Below are 15,786 nucleotides of genomic sequence, written 5' to 3'. Positions count from 1 at the left end.
TGCAACTTCTTTCACATGGCATGAACGTTCAGATCCGTAAGATTCAAAACAATAGTTTGCTATTGACATGAAAACAATAATACTTCAAGCAAACTAGCAAAGTAATCATGAACTTTCAAAATAACAAGGCCAATGAAAGTTATCCCTACAAAATCATATAGTCCGGCTATGCTCCATCATCCTCGCACAACTAATGTAAATCATGCACAACCCCAGAATTGGCCAAGTAATTGTTTTCGCACTCTTACTTTCTCAAACTTTTTATAACTATCACGCAATACATGAGCGCGAGCCATGGATATAGCACTATAGGTGGAATAGACTGTGGTGGTGGTTGTGAGACAAAAAGGAGGAGATGGTCACACTGACTCGGCGTATTAATAGGCTATGAAGATGCCCATTAATAGATATCAATGTGAATGAGTAGGGATTGCCATACAAGAGATGCACTAGAGCTATAAGTATGTGAAAGCTCAAGAGGAAGACTAGTGGGTGTGCATCCAACTTGCTTGCTCACGAAGACCTAGGGCAATTTTGAGGAAGCCCATCATTGGAATATACAAGCCAAGTTATAAAACGAAGATTCCCACTAGCATATGGTAGTGACAAAGCAAGAAGCTCTCAATCATGAAGAACATGGTGCTAACATGAAGCACAAGTGTGGAAAAAGATAGTAGCATTGTCCCTTCTCTCTTTTACTCTCATTTCCTTTTTTTTATTTGGGCTCTTAGGCCTCTTTTTTCTTTTCTCTCTCTCTTTTTTTTGGGCTCTTTGGCCTCTTTTTTTCCACACATGGGACAATGCTCTAATAATGATGATCATCACACTTTTATTTACTCACAGCTCAAAGATCACAATGATGATGACTCCATAGGAAATGCCTCCGGCAGTGTACCGGGATGTGCAACGATCTAGTATGATCATGCAATGGCAATATGAGAGTGACGGCACAAGTCATGAGACAAAACGGTGGGAGTTGCATGGAAATATATCTCGGAATGGCTATGAAAATGCCATAGTAGGTAGGTATGGTGGCTGTTTTGAGGAAGGAATTTGGAGGGTTTGTGCACCGGCGAGAATTGCGCGGCGCTAGAGAGGCTAGCAATGGTGGAAGGTGAAAGTGCAACTATACCATGGGCTCACATTAGTCATGAAGAACTCACATACTTATTGTGAAAGTTTTTATTAGTAATCGAAACAAAGTGCTAAACGCATACTCCGAGGGGAAGGGTTGGTAGGTGTAAACCATCCCGCGATCCCGACCTCAACACAAAGGATGACAATCAATAGATCAATTATGCTCCGACTTCCTAACATAGCGGTTCACCATACGTGCATGCTACGGGAATCACTAACTCGAACACAAGTATCTCTAGATTCACAACACCCTACTAACATAACTCTCAATATTACCGAATCCACGTATCGAAACTATTTGAGAGGAATCAAAACTTCTCTTTCTATTCAATGCTCATGAAGATGGAGGTTTTTGCATCCTCTTTGGGTACCTAGCACATTTGGGACTACTTTCATAGCATAAGACAACTACCAAATCATGCACAGCCGTGCTCAAAAGACATAAGTGAAACACAAGAGCAAAAAGTATCTAGCTCAAAAGATATAAGTGAATCACTAGAGCAAAAGTATCTAGCTCAAAAGATATAAGTGAAGCACTATGAGCATTCTAGAAAAATCACGATGAGTGCATGTCTCTCTGTCTCAAAAAGGTGTGCAGCAAGGATGATTGTGACACAACAAAAAGAAAAGACTCCTAAGATACAATACGCTCCAAGCAAAACACATATCATGTGGTGAATAAAAATATAGCTCCAAGTAATGTTACCGATGGATTGAAGACGAAAGAGGAGATGCCTTCCAGGGGCATCCCCAAGCTTAGGATTTTTTGGTGTCCTTGAATTTGGCTTGGGATGCCTTGGGAATCCCCAAGCTTGAGCTCTTTCCACTCCTTATCTCTTTGTCCATGAGAACATCACCCACAACTTGAAAACTTCACAACACAAAACTTAAACAGAAACTTGTGATAACATTAGTACAAGAAAACAAACTACCACTTCTTTTGGTACTGTAGAAAACTTGAATTCAATCTATTTTGATGATGGGCCACTGTATTCTCACTTTTCCATGGCTAGTACCCCCCCCCCCCCCCGATACTAACCATAGTTTCATCAAAATAAGGAACCAACTCAACAAAAACAGAATCTGTCAAAAACAGACCAGTCTGTAGCAATCTGTATACTTCGTATACTTCTGGTACCTCACAAAATCTGAAAACTTACGACGGTCTGGGGAAGAAGCATATAAATAAGCAGAAAAAATAATCAACTCAAAAGCTCTTTCTGAATAGAAATGAAAAATCATCTCGTGAGAGAAAAGTTTCTGCCTTTTTCCAGCAGGATCAAACAACCATTACCAACACTAGTCATAAAGGTTTTGCTTGGCTCAAACACAAATAGAAACTCAAAAAACACAATCACAATTGAATTATGAAAGTGTACACGCAAAAAAACATAAATAAAAAGATAAATTCATTGGGTTGCCTCCCAACAAGCGCAATAGTTTAACGCCCTTAGCTAGGCATAGAAGCGATAGAATCACGTATCGTCGTCTTTGGTGCTCAAACCATAAGTAGCGTGATCACTTATCATCTTGAGGTTTTCATCTTTCTTACTAGATGATTCACCACTAATTTTAGGAACAAAGACAGATTTGGTGATTTTATTGTGGGCAAGATTTGGAGTATTCTGCGCATCGGCAAAAGCGGAACCCAAGTTGGTTATAACATCCTCTAGTTTGCCAATCCTAGCGGAATCATGACCTAGCTTTTCATTAACTTTGGGTTCCTTCTCCTTTAAATTTTTCAAAACCATTCCCACCTTGGATCCGTACTGAGTAATTTGATTGTGGATCTTTTTATCCAAATTCTCAATAAGTTCAATTGTAGCAACTTTATTTTCAATAGCGTCCAGCCTACGCATCACATGTTCCAGAGTTAAGGTAGTTCCATTAACCATGAGTGGGGGTGAGCCTACTAAATTTATTACAGCTCCGTAAGAATCAACGGTACGGCTACCCAACAAATTTCCACCTAAAATGGTGTCAAGAATATACCTATTCCAAGGAGAAATACCCACATAAAAACTGCGAAGCAAGACGGTAGTGGATTGCTTATGAGTAGATCTACTCTGAGCATTGCAAATCCTATACCAAGCGTCCTTTAAGTTTTCTCCCTCAATTTGTTTGAAATTGAGAACTTCGCTCTTGGGAGTATCGTTCGAAGTGGTGGATCTAGCCATCAGGATAGACTATCCCACACAGACGAGCAAAAAGCAAGCGAGAGAAAAGGGCGAACGAAGAAGCAAACGAAAAGGCGAACGAAAAAGGCAAACTGGTGAAGTGGGGGAGAGGAAAACGAGAGGCAACTGGCAAACAAAGTAAATGCAAGAGATGAGTTTCCAACACCTACCTGAAAGAGTTCTTGACTCGATCTTCCTCCCCGGCAATAGCGCCAGAAATTCTTCTGCTGCAGCAACAAAAGTCCTTCCCTGGCGCGTAGGAATTCTTCTTGTTACTTCTCTGGTTTGCGTCGGTTTTTCCCTTGAAGAGGAAAGGGTGATGCAGCATAGGAGCAGTAAGTGTTTCCCTCAGTTTGAGAACCAAGGTATCGATCCAGAAGGAGGGCCTCGTCAAGTCCAAAGTACCTACTCAAACACAAACAAGCTTGCACCCAATGCTTCAAAGGGGTTGTCAATCCCTTCAAGATTGTTTGCAAAGTTAGATCTGAAGGCGGAAAGTGCAACGAAGTAAAAAGTGTAAGGCTGAAAATATGTTGTGGAGTAGACCCTCGGGGCATAGTGTTCACTAGAGGCTTCTCTCATAATAGCAAATATCACGGTGGGTGAACAAATTACTGTCGAGCAATTGATAGAACCGCGCAAAGTCATGACGATATCTAAGGCAATGATCTAGCATATAGGCATCACGCCCGAGACAAGTAGACCGATACTTTCTGCATCTACTACTATTACTCCACACATCGACCGTTATGCAGCATGCATCTAGTGTATTGAGTTCATGAAGAACAGAGTAATGCTTTAAGCAAGATGACATGATGTAGAGGGATAATCTCAAACCAATGTTGAAAACCCCATCTTTTTACCCTTGATGGAAACAACACGATACGTACCTCGCTCCCCCTTCTGTCACTGGGTGAGGTCACCGCACGGTATGAACCCAAAACCAAGCACTTCTCCCATTGCAAGAATCATAGCTCTAGTTGGCCAAACAAAACCAACAACTCGAAGAGAATTACAAGGATATGAAATCATGCATAAGAGAGATCAGAAGAAACTCAAATAAGATTCATAGATAATCTGATCATAAATCCGCAATTCATCAGATCTCGACAAACACACTGCAAAAGAAGATTACATCGGATAGATCTCCATGAAGATCATGGAGAACTTTGTATTGAAGATCCAAGAGAGAGAAGAAGCCATCTAGTTACTAGCTATGGACCCGTAGGTCTGTGGTGAACTACTCACGCATCATCGGAGAGGTCATGGTGTTGATTAAGAAGCCCTCCGTGTCCGAATCTGCCCTCCGGCAGGGCACCAGGAGGTGCCCCAGATGGGATCTTGCGGAGACAGAACCTTGCGGCGGAGGAAAACTAATTGCGATCGTCTCTTTATTTTTTGGGGAATATTCGGGAATTTATAGGCGCAAGATCTAGGTCAGGGGACCTCCAGGGGGCCCACAAGCCTGGATGGCACGCCCCCCCTGGCCGCAGGGTGGGGGCTTGTGGGGGCCGTGGGGCTCTTCTGGCTTGGCTCCCAAGTCCTCCGATCTTCTTCCGTTTCAGAAAAAATCTTTTCGGCGATTTTCTTCCGTTTGGACTCTGTTTCAAAATCTCCTCTGAAAGGGGTCAAAAACATGGAAAAACAGGAACTTGCACTTGGCACTGAGTTAATAAGTTAGTCCCATAAAATAAATAAAAGGCATGCAAAACATCCAAAGTTTGACAAGATAATAGCATGAAACCATCAAAAATTATAGATATGTTGGAGACGTATCAAGCTGTTGCTGCTTGCGGGCTCCTGCAAGAGCAGACGCAGGCAGCGGCTTAAGGAGCCCGAGTGAGGAGCTATCAGTGGGCACGGGTGCGGTGCCAACATCTGCGGTGCTTGGATGCGCCAACATTTTCGAGCACTGGACGCGTCCTCATGAGTGGATGGAGCGCTCAGGCTCTTCTCGCGAAGTGTGCGGTTGCGGGTTGACTCGGGCCGATCTGGGAGGATCTGAGGAGAGGAGTGGTGGCAGACGACGGGACAAGATGGCTAGAATCTAGGGTTTGGTCTGAATTTGGTTACCGGCTGGTTTATATATATATATCCAAGGGCTAGGAGAGGGGCTTTAGACCATCTTTCGACCCTCCGATCTTGATCGGATGGTCCGATAGAAGAGGTGGGTTTGCTCGGCTAGGTTGGGCTGATAGGTTGTGTAGAGTGGGATGCCAAGAAGAGAGGAAATTTTGCGGCTCGTCTCAAGATTTTTAAACACCGAAAAGCATCCAACGATAAACCGATGATGGTGCCGCTACGGTCGACCGTTCGGGTATCAAACGAACTCCGATTGCAACGAAATTTGGCAGGCAGCCTACCTACATTATAATTAGACTGCATGCCAAGTTTAAACCCAATCCGAGAATATATTATATACACACTTTTAAAAACAAATAATTTAATGATGTCGCAGGTGCGTGCGAGTGTGGTTGGTCTCGAAATGGTCGATGATGAAAACAGAGAGAATCGGCAACTACAAACGGATGCAAGTTTTGAAAAATGGCTGCAACAAAATGCCCATCCAAATCGGATGATGCGAATGATGCGATGATGAATGCGACAAACAAACTAATCACATGACGGCAACGGAATAAAAGGGGAATCTTCTGGAGCGTCGGTCTCAGGCAGTTACAGATCAACTCCCTGCTTTACCTTTGTGCATCTAGACCAAATATTATGTTGAGTGTGGGAATTTGTGCATGATTTCAATCTACACCAAAGGAATGCCACTATGTGGCGATCAAGCGAATCTTTTGATATTTGGCTCATACCCCAAACTTTGGCTTATGGTACCCCAAAGGTGCTTCATTTGATCTCACGGGATATTCTGACTCGGATTGGGCGGAAGACCGTGCGATAGGAAACCAACTTCCGGAGGATTCCCATTCCTTGGTCCCTCTCTCATAAGTTGGTCTTCGAAGAAACAAAATTGTGTTTCTCTCTCGTCCATCGAGGCCGGATATGTAGCCGCTATTAGTTGTTGTGCTCAGTTGCTCTGGATGAGGCAAACTTTAAAGGATTACGGTGTCACTTGTGACAAAGTGCCTCTTTATTGTGATAACATTAGTGCCATCTCAATCTCCAACAACCCGGTTCAACATTGCAAGACGAAGCACATCAGAATTCATCACCACTTCATCCAGAAACATATCAAGCGTAGGGAGATTGACATCATTTACCTCAACACTAATGAACAGCTTGCAGATATCTTCACAAAGCGATTGAATGAAGAAAGATTTCGTGAGTTAATACATGAGCTAAATATCATTGATTTGAGAAATGTGGATTGAAACTAGGCACACCCCACCACTCTCATCATTTTATCTTTTTTAGGTGTAGGCATGGATTTAGGGGGAGTGTTGTTCTCTCAATGAACTCTCCCCATATTATGCAAAAAATGATCTGGTCATTCACATTAGTCATCTTCGATGAAACTTGTGCTTCAACAACGACTTATGGTCTTGGGCCCAAGGTTAAAATCTTTGCGGTGTCATACCTACTAACTCAAACATAGGTGGCTTTGACCACCGCCCCTCCTATGGCACTTGTCTCACTAGAACATCTCACGTTTATCTCTTTCACTCCAAGTTGTTCTCTCTCTGTTTTTATTTTACAAATTGGAGTGAACACACACACTTGACATGGCTTTATATCTTTTACTTCAAGCTGGCTTGAGTTTTCCTGATCTCTGGGCATTTTCGGTCATCTGGAACTATATTACTCCTTCCCCAGAGGCTCGTACTACCGGTGATAAGAGATAGTACCGCCCGTTGTAGCAGTACTACCTTCGGGCAGCGGTACTACCGCTAAGATTTCTCTACGGGGGGGGGGGGGGGGGGGTATCTGCCCGGGTACGGGCAGTTTTCTCTCCCCATACCCATTCATCCCCAATCCTCCTCGTGGGTGTCTCTCTCCACGCGACCCCAAGGCACAGGTGGTCACCCCCGATCTCCGTTTTTGGCCACCCATTCGCGATTTCAATCGGAGGAGTCGTTCTCCACCCTCTCCTCTTGCCATGGATACCGGTATTTTCCCCGTTCTTCTTCTCTTTTGGTCTCTTTTTCAGATCTAGGTCTTGGACAATATGCCACGTATCTAGGTCTTTTTGGTTCCAATTTGCGGCATGTGAGGGGTGTGGATGATAGCTTGAGTATAGGTGTGTTGATCTTTTAGAAATTTTGTGGTCAAGACATCCCCGATAGTACTGGATCTGATCTGTGATGGTTTATACCACATGGTTCTGGCCCTAAGCGGTACTAACTCCCCTGTTAGCGATACTACCACCCTGGGCTGGCCTTTTCACACTTTTTCGTCTTGCTCATCATTTCTTTCTTGGCTATCTTTGTGTCTTGCTGTCGTGTACTCATTGTTGTTCCCTCGTGCTTTCGTCCGGTTCTCTTTTTAATCTCACGGGGTGGTAGCTCAGCTCCTCAGGAGCGTAGGACGAATCCTAGCCGTGGTAGCATGAAGAGGTACCGTTCATATGAGGCTGATAGCTCAAGCCAACCACATGAGGTTGTTCCTGTTGAGAAGGTCAGTCAGTCCACTTCCAAACCGAAGGGGAAGCGCCCTGCTGTCAGGCCCTTGAAGTCCCAATCCATGGCTGCTCTGAAGGCTAAGGAATTTGGGATGACCCGCAAGCTTAATCCCTATGTTTAACCTCAGGAGCCTTCAATGCTCAACCGTCCCTTCTGTATCCGGAAGCAATTGTCCATCTACAATGACATTCTCAAGCCAAGCGAGAACATGTATGTTCCTCATGTCAAGTCTATTGATGTTGAACATATGCAGCACAATGAAAGGTATTTCAGGACTGCTCTGTCCCTCTGTGAGAAGCTGGGCATCCTTGGTATTATGCAGTTCAACAAAGACTTTGATGATGAGCTTATTGCGGTGTTCATTGCCACGATTCACCTGGGAACTCATGAGGCCAGGACTCTTACTTGGATGACCAATGGAAGGTTGCTTTCTGCTCCCTGGAAGTCCTTTATGGATCTTCTTCACATTGAGGACAAGGGTCTCGAGACCCCTCTCGGATTCCATCCTCATCATGAGTATGCTGCTACCCACAAGCAAGCCCTGTACAAGTTCAACACTAAGAAGATCTCATGTGTTACATGCAAGTCCACTTGGGTGCTGGAACCATTCTTAGATATCATGCACCACATCTTCCGCCACACCTACCTGGTCGACATGCTTTTGTTCTTTGAGCAGCACAAGTTCAAGATTGAGCGTAAGTGCCCCATGTATGTCTCATGTTCTGTGGTGTTACATGCAAGTCCACTTGGGTGCTGGAACCATTCTTAGGTGCAGCCTCTGGATATCTCTCATGTTCTGTGGTGTGATATCCGTTCTGCGGTGTCTGAGCGTAAGTGCCCCATGTATGGCCCCTTTCTGATGCATCTGATTGAGAATACTTGGAAATCAACCTTTCCTCATGAGTTGTTTGAAGCTGGGGACTTGGTTTCTCATAAGATTGTGCAGCTTAGGTAGAAGGACAAGTGGGCTACTCATAGTGCCCGTGAACAAGATGTGCTTGACGACATGGATGAATATTCTGCTGATGACGAGGCTGATGAGGACATTGCTTCCCCTACTGCGCCCCGCACTCGAGAACCTTCTTGGGATTAGAAGCTCAAGGAGAAGATGAAGAAGCTCTTCTGTATGCAGGCCAAGGGACGGTACGGGGCTCACATGGCCGACAAGTCAGCTATCAGTCGTCACAAGGCTCTTGGGAGGCATGTTGGCCTAACGATTGAGAGCAGTTCTGAAGATATGCTCACTTATGAGGACACCTGGATTGCTCGCCATTGCCCATGGGATTCCGATGTTGAGTTACCTCGCTCTCCTGCTCCTCCTTGCACCATTCAGCATAGCTCTGAGTCTCCTCAGTATTGATGTGTTAGCATTACCTCACCTCCTGGATACTTGCTATTTTCTCTACCCTTTTTGGCATCTTGCTGCCAAAGGGGAGGAGTGTTAGGATTTCCGTGCCATGATGTTCTTTCATGACTCATCTTTTCACTCGTGATCTCTTTTTTTGTTTGCTTTTCTTAGATGACTAAATTGTGTGGTGTGGAACTTATGTTGGTTTGCGTTTTTATTGTGTGTGGGACTCCTGTGAGACTATTTCATATGGTGTGAGACATATGCTACCGTAGCTTTATCATATGTCTTTAATTTCATGAGATGCATAAATTGTGCCCTTATGATCATGCTCACTTCACTTCTTGCAGCTATATTACTCTCAGTTGTTTCATATATGCAAGTAGTGTTTGTTTATAAAATATAGGGGGAGTCTTGATCCTAGTGTGTGCACTTTACATTCCAAAATAATACTTAAATAGGGCACACACTTAGGGGGAGTATGTCTATATTTTGTAGACTATGGGGTTGCATAATATCTCATTTTTTATCCTCTATGCAAATCTCGTGTTGTCATCAATCCACCAAAAAGGGTGAGATTGTAAGGGCATATTTCTACCCGAGTAATTTTGTTGATTTATGATGACACTTTTGCACACTAATCGTGTGCAATAAACCTTTCAGGTATTTCCTTAGTTTACACAAAGACGATTCTTGCCCCTCGGTGTTTTGATGTGAAGACTGTTTTCGCTCTTACACTTTGTTCTCGGTGGACTTGAGTTGTAGGAAAAGCCATACTATTAAGAGGGGATCCGCTTTGGAAAATTTTGGGTGGAATCATCACGTACACTTTGTTCCTCACCCCTTTTCCGCTTCGATGGAGCAGTCTACCTTGCCTTACCCTGCCATGCAAATTCCAAGCGGTAGTACCGCTCCCTCGAGCGGTACTACCGCTTATCACCGGTGTTGGAAATATGCCCTAGAGGCAATGATAAAATAGTTATTATTATATTTCCTGTTTCAAGATAATCGTTTATTATCCGTGCTATAATTGTATTGAATGAAAGCATAGATACATGTGTAGATATATAGACAAAACAATGTCCCTAACAAGCCTCTAGTTGGCTAGCCAGTTGATCAAGGATGGTTAAGGTTTTCTGACCATACGGAGCTGTTGTCACTTGATAACTCAATCACATCATTAGGAGAATCATGTGATGGACTAGACCCAAACTATGAACGTAGCATGTGATTGTGTCATTTTATTGCTATTGTTTTCTGCGTGTCAAGTATTTATTCCTATGACCATGAGATCATATAAATCACTGACACCGGAAGAATACCTTGTGTGTATCAAACGTCAGAACGTAACTGGGTGACTATAAAGGTGCTCTACAGGTATCTCCGAAGGTGTCCATTGAGTTAGTATGGATCAAGACTGGGATTTGTTACTCCGTGTGATGGAGAGGTATCTCGGGGCCCACTCGGTAATACAACATCACAAACAAGCCTTGCAAGCAATGTGACTCAAGTGTAGGTCATGGGATCATGTACTACGGAACGAGTAAAGAGACTTGCTGGTAACGATATTGAAATAGGTATACGGATACCGACTATCGAATCTCGGGCAAGTAACATACCGAAGGACAAAGCAAATGACATACGGGATTATATGAATCCTTGGCATAGAGGTTCAACCGATCAGATCTTTGTAGAATATGTAGGATCCAATATGGACATCCAGGTCCCGCTATTCGATATTGACCGAGGAGTGTCTCGGGTCATGTCTACATGGTTCGCGAACCCGCACGGTCTGCACACTTCAGGTTCAATGATGTTTTAGTATAGTTGAGTTATATGTGTGGTTACCAAAGGTTGTTCGGAGTCCCGGATGATATCACGGATGTCACGAGGATTTCCGGAATGGTCCGGAAACAAAGATTGATATATAGGATGGCTTCATTTGGTCACCGAAAAGTTTCGGGCATTACCGGCACTGTACCGGGAGTGACGAATGGGTTCCGGGTATTCACTGGGAGGGGCCCACCCACCCGGGAGTGAGCCTAGTGACCCTAGGTTGGTGCACCAGCCCTTAGTTGGCTGGTGAGGCCAGCCCAATAGGGCCATGGCGCCACAAGTGGAAAAATACTAAAAGAAAAGAAAAAAACAAGGAAAGAGGGAGGTGGGAAGGAAGGAGGGGACTCCTTCCCCCAAACCGAATTGGGGTGGGAGTCCACCTCCTCCCACTCGGCCAGCGCCCTTGGGGATCCCTTGAGCCCCAAGGCTAGCCCCTCCCCTCTTCCTATATATATTGGTGGTTTAGCACTTTTTAGACACAACTTTGCCACGTGCAACTCAAACTTATACCACGTAGTTCTTCCTCTAGATCGGATTTCTATGGAGCTCGGGCGGAGCCCTGCAGGAGTAGATCATCACCACCACCGGAGCGCCGTCACGCTGCCGGAGAACTCATCTACTTCTCCGTCTCTCTTGATGGATCAAGAAGGCCGAGATCGTCATCGAGCTATACGTCTGCTGAACGCGGAGGTGCCATATGTTCGGCGCTAGATCGGGACGGATTGTGGGACGACGGTGATTTGAATCACGAAGTTGTACCACTACATCAACCACGTTTCTTAATGCTTCCCGCTTAGCGATCTACAAGGGTATGTGGATCTAATCTCCTGTAGTAGATGGACATCACCATGATACGTCTTCGTGTGCGTAGGAAAAATTTTGTTTCCCATGCAACGTTCCCCATCAGTGGCATCATGAGCTAGGTTCATGCGTTGATGTTATCTCGAGTAGAACATAAAAGGTTTTGTGGGTGTTGTTGTTCGATTTGCTGCCCTCCTTAGTCTTTTCTCGATTCGGGGGTATTGTTGGATTGAAGCGGCCCGGGCCGACTTTACTCGTACGCTTACGAGACACTGGTTTCATCGACTCACATGCAACTCGTTGCATAAAGATGACTGGCGGGTGATGGTTTCTTAAACTTTAGTTGAATTGGATTTGACCAAGGCGGTCCTTGGAGAGAGGCTAAATAGCAATTTGCACATCTCCGTTGTGGTTTATGCGTAAGTACGATGCGATCATACTAGATACCCATAGCAACCACGTAAAACATGCAACAACAAATTAGAGGACGTCTAACTTGTTTTTGCAGGGTATGCTTGTGATGTGATATGGCCAAAGGCATGATGTGATATATTGGATGTATGAGATGATCATGTTGTAATAGTTAATATCGACTTGCACGTCGATGCTACGGCAACCAGAAGGAGCCATAGGGTTGTCTTTAAACTAACGTTTGTGTTTGCAGATGCGTTTACTATATTGCTAGGTCGTAGCTTTAGTAGTAATAGCATAGATAGCATGACAACCTCGATGGCGGCATGATGATGGAGATCATGGTATGGCGCCGGTGACAAGAAGATCATGTCGGTGCTTTGGTGATGGAGATCAAGAAGCACAAGATCATGGCCATATCATGTCACTTATGAATTGCATGTGATGTTATTCCTTTTATGCACCTTATTTTGCTAAGAACGACGGTAACATTATAAGGTGATCTCTCACTAAAATTTCAAGATGAAATTTTGTTCTCCCCGACTGTGCACCATTGTGACAGTTCGTCGTTTCGAGACACCACGTGATGATCGGGTGTGATAGATTCAACGTTCACATACAACGGGTGCAAAACAGTTGCACACGCGGAACACTCGGGTTAAACTTGACGAACCTAGCATGTGCAGACATGGCCTCGGAACACAAGAAACCGAAAGGTCGAGCATGCATCGTATAATTGATATGATTAGCATAGAGATGCTTACCATTGAAGCTATACTCAACTCACGTGATGATCGGACTTGAGTTAGTGGATTTGGATTATGTACCACTCAAATGACTAGAGGGATGTACTTTTTTAGTGGGAGTTTATTAAGTAATTTGATTAGTTAAACTCTAATTATCTTGAATATAGTCTAAGTCCACTTTGCAATATTTTATGTTGTAGATCAATGGCTCACGCAGTAGCAACCCTCAATTTCAATACGTTCCTAGAGAAAGCTAATTTGAAAGATGATGGAAGCAACTTTGTAGACTGGGCACGTAATCTTAGGCTCATCCTACAAGCTGTGAAAAATAATTATGTCCTTGATGCTGCGCTAGGAGATGAACCACCCGCTATGTCTGACCAAGATGTTTTGAACGCTTGGCAATTGCGTAAGGAGGACCACTTAGTAGTTCAATGTGCAGTCTTGTATGGCTTAGAACCGGGACTTCAACGGCGCTTTGAGCGTCATGGAGCATATGAGATGTTCCAAGAGTTGTAGTTCATCTCTCAAAAGAAAGCCCGAATCGAGAGGTATGAGACCTCCGATAAATTCTATGCTTTTAAGATGGAGGAGAATTCGTTTGTTAGTGAACATGTGCTCAAAATGTCTGGGTACTCAAACCGTCTAGCTGAGCTGGGGATTGAACTCCCGCAAGAGGCTATCACTGACAAAATTCTTCAATCACTGCCACCTAGCTATAAGAGCTTTGTGTTTAACTATAACATGCAAGGGATGAACAAGTCACCCGACGAGTTATTTGCGATGCTGAAAGACGCAGAGTCAGAACTCCGGAAAGAGCATCAAGTGTTGATGGTCAATAAGACCACTAGTTTCAAGAGAAACATCAAAGGCAAGAAGGATAACTCCAAGAAGAGCGGCAAACCTGTTGCCAATCCGACGAAGAAACCCAAGGCTGGACCTAAGCCGGAAATAGAGTGTTATTATTGCAAGGGAATGGGTCACTCGAAGCGCAATTGCCCCAAGAATTTGCCTGATAAGAAGGCGGCCAAAGAAAAATCAGGTATATTTGATATACATGTTATTGATGTGTACTTAACCAACTCTCGTAGTAGTGCCTGGGTATTTGATACCGGTTATGTTGCTCATATTTGCAACTCGAAGCAAGAACTATGGATTAAACGAAGGCTGGCGAAGGATGAAGTGACGATGCGCGTGGGAAATGGTTCCAAGGTTGATGCAATCGCCGTCGGCACACTCTCACTTCAGTTACCATTAGGATTAGTTATGAACTTAAATAATTATTATTTATTGTCTGCGTTAAGCATGAACATTATATCTGGATCTTGTTTATTGCGAGACGGTTACTCACTTAAGTCAGAGAATAATGGTTGTTCTATTTCTATGAGTAATATCTTTTATGGTCATGCACCCATTGTGAGAGGATTGTTCATATTGAATCTTGATTGTGATGATACACATATACATAACATTGAGACCAAAAGATGTAGAGTTAACAATGATAGCGCCATGTTTTTGTGGCACTGCCGCTTAGGTCATATTGGTGTAAAGCGCATGAAGAAACTCCATTCCGATGGGCTTCTGGAGTCACTCGATTTTGAATCACTTGACACGTGTGAACCATGCCTCATGGGCAAGATGACTAAGACTCCGTTCTCCGGAACAATGGAGCGTGCAAGTGACTTGTTGGAGATCATACATACCGATGTATGCGGTCCGATGAGTGTGGAGGCGCGCGGCGGACATTGTTATTTTCTCACCTTCACTGATGATTTGAGTAGGTATGGATATATATAATTGATGAAGCACAAGTCTAAAATGTTTGAGAAGTTCAAGCAATTTCATAGTGAAGTTGAAAATCATCGTAACAAGAAGATCAAGTTCCTACATTCTGATCGTGGGCGTGAGTATCTGAGTTTCGAGTTTGGTGCTGACTTAAGACAATGTGGAATTGTTTCACAGTTGACACCGCCTGGAACACCATAGCGTAATGGTGTGTCCGAACGTCGTAATCGTACCTTGTTAGAAATGGTGTGATCTATGATGTCTCTTACTGATTTGCCGTTATCGTTTTGGGGTTATGCATTAGAGATAGTTGCATTCACTTTGAATAGGGCACCATCAAAATCCGTTGAGACGACACCATACGAACTGTGGTATGGCAAGAGGCCAAAGTTGTCGTTTCTTAAAGTTTGGGGATGTGATTCTTATGTCAAAAAGCTTCAGCCTGAAAAGCTGGAACCCAAAGCGGAAAAGTGTGTCTTCATATGTTACCCAAAGGAGACAGTTGGGTACACCTTCTATCTCAAATTCGAGGGCAAAGTGTTTGTTGCTAAGAACACAGCTTTTCTTGAGAAGGAGTTTATCTCGAAAGAATTGAGTGGGAGGAAGATAGAACTTGATGAGGTTGTTGAACCTCTAATCCCTCTAGATGGTGGCGCAGGGCAAGGGGAAACCTCTGTCGAAGCGACGCTGGTTGAGGAGGAAGTTAATGATGATGATCATGAAACTTCAGATCAAGTTCCTATCGGACGTCGCAGGTCGACAAGATCACGTACTGCTCCTGAGTGGTACTGCTCACGTAATGAAGAAGCAATGGTGGGCCCGGATTCCAACAAATGGCTAGAGGCCATGAAGTCCGAGATAGGATCTATGTATGAAAACAAACTGTGGACTTTGGAAGTATTACCTAAAGGCCGCAAGGCTATTCAGAACAAATGGATCTTTAAGAAGAAGACAGACGCCGA

The sequence above is a fragment of the Hordeum vulgare genome, chromosome 1H, assembly GCF_904849725.1.
Source record: "Hordeum vulgare subsp. vulgare chromosome 1H, MorexV3_pseudomolecules_assembly, whole genome shotgun sequence".
Classification (NCBI taxonomy): domain Eukaryota; kingdom Viridiplantae; phylum Streptophyta; class Magnoliopsida; order Poales; family Poaceae; genus Hordeum; species Hordeum vulgare.
The sequence above is the reverse complement of the archived record's forward strand: the minus strand, read 5'-3'. Positions refer to the sequence as shown.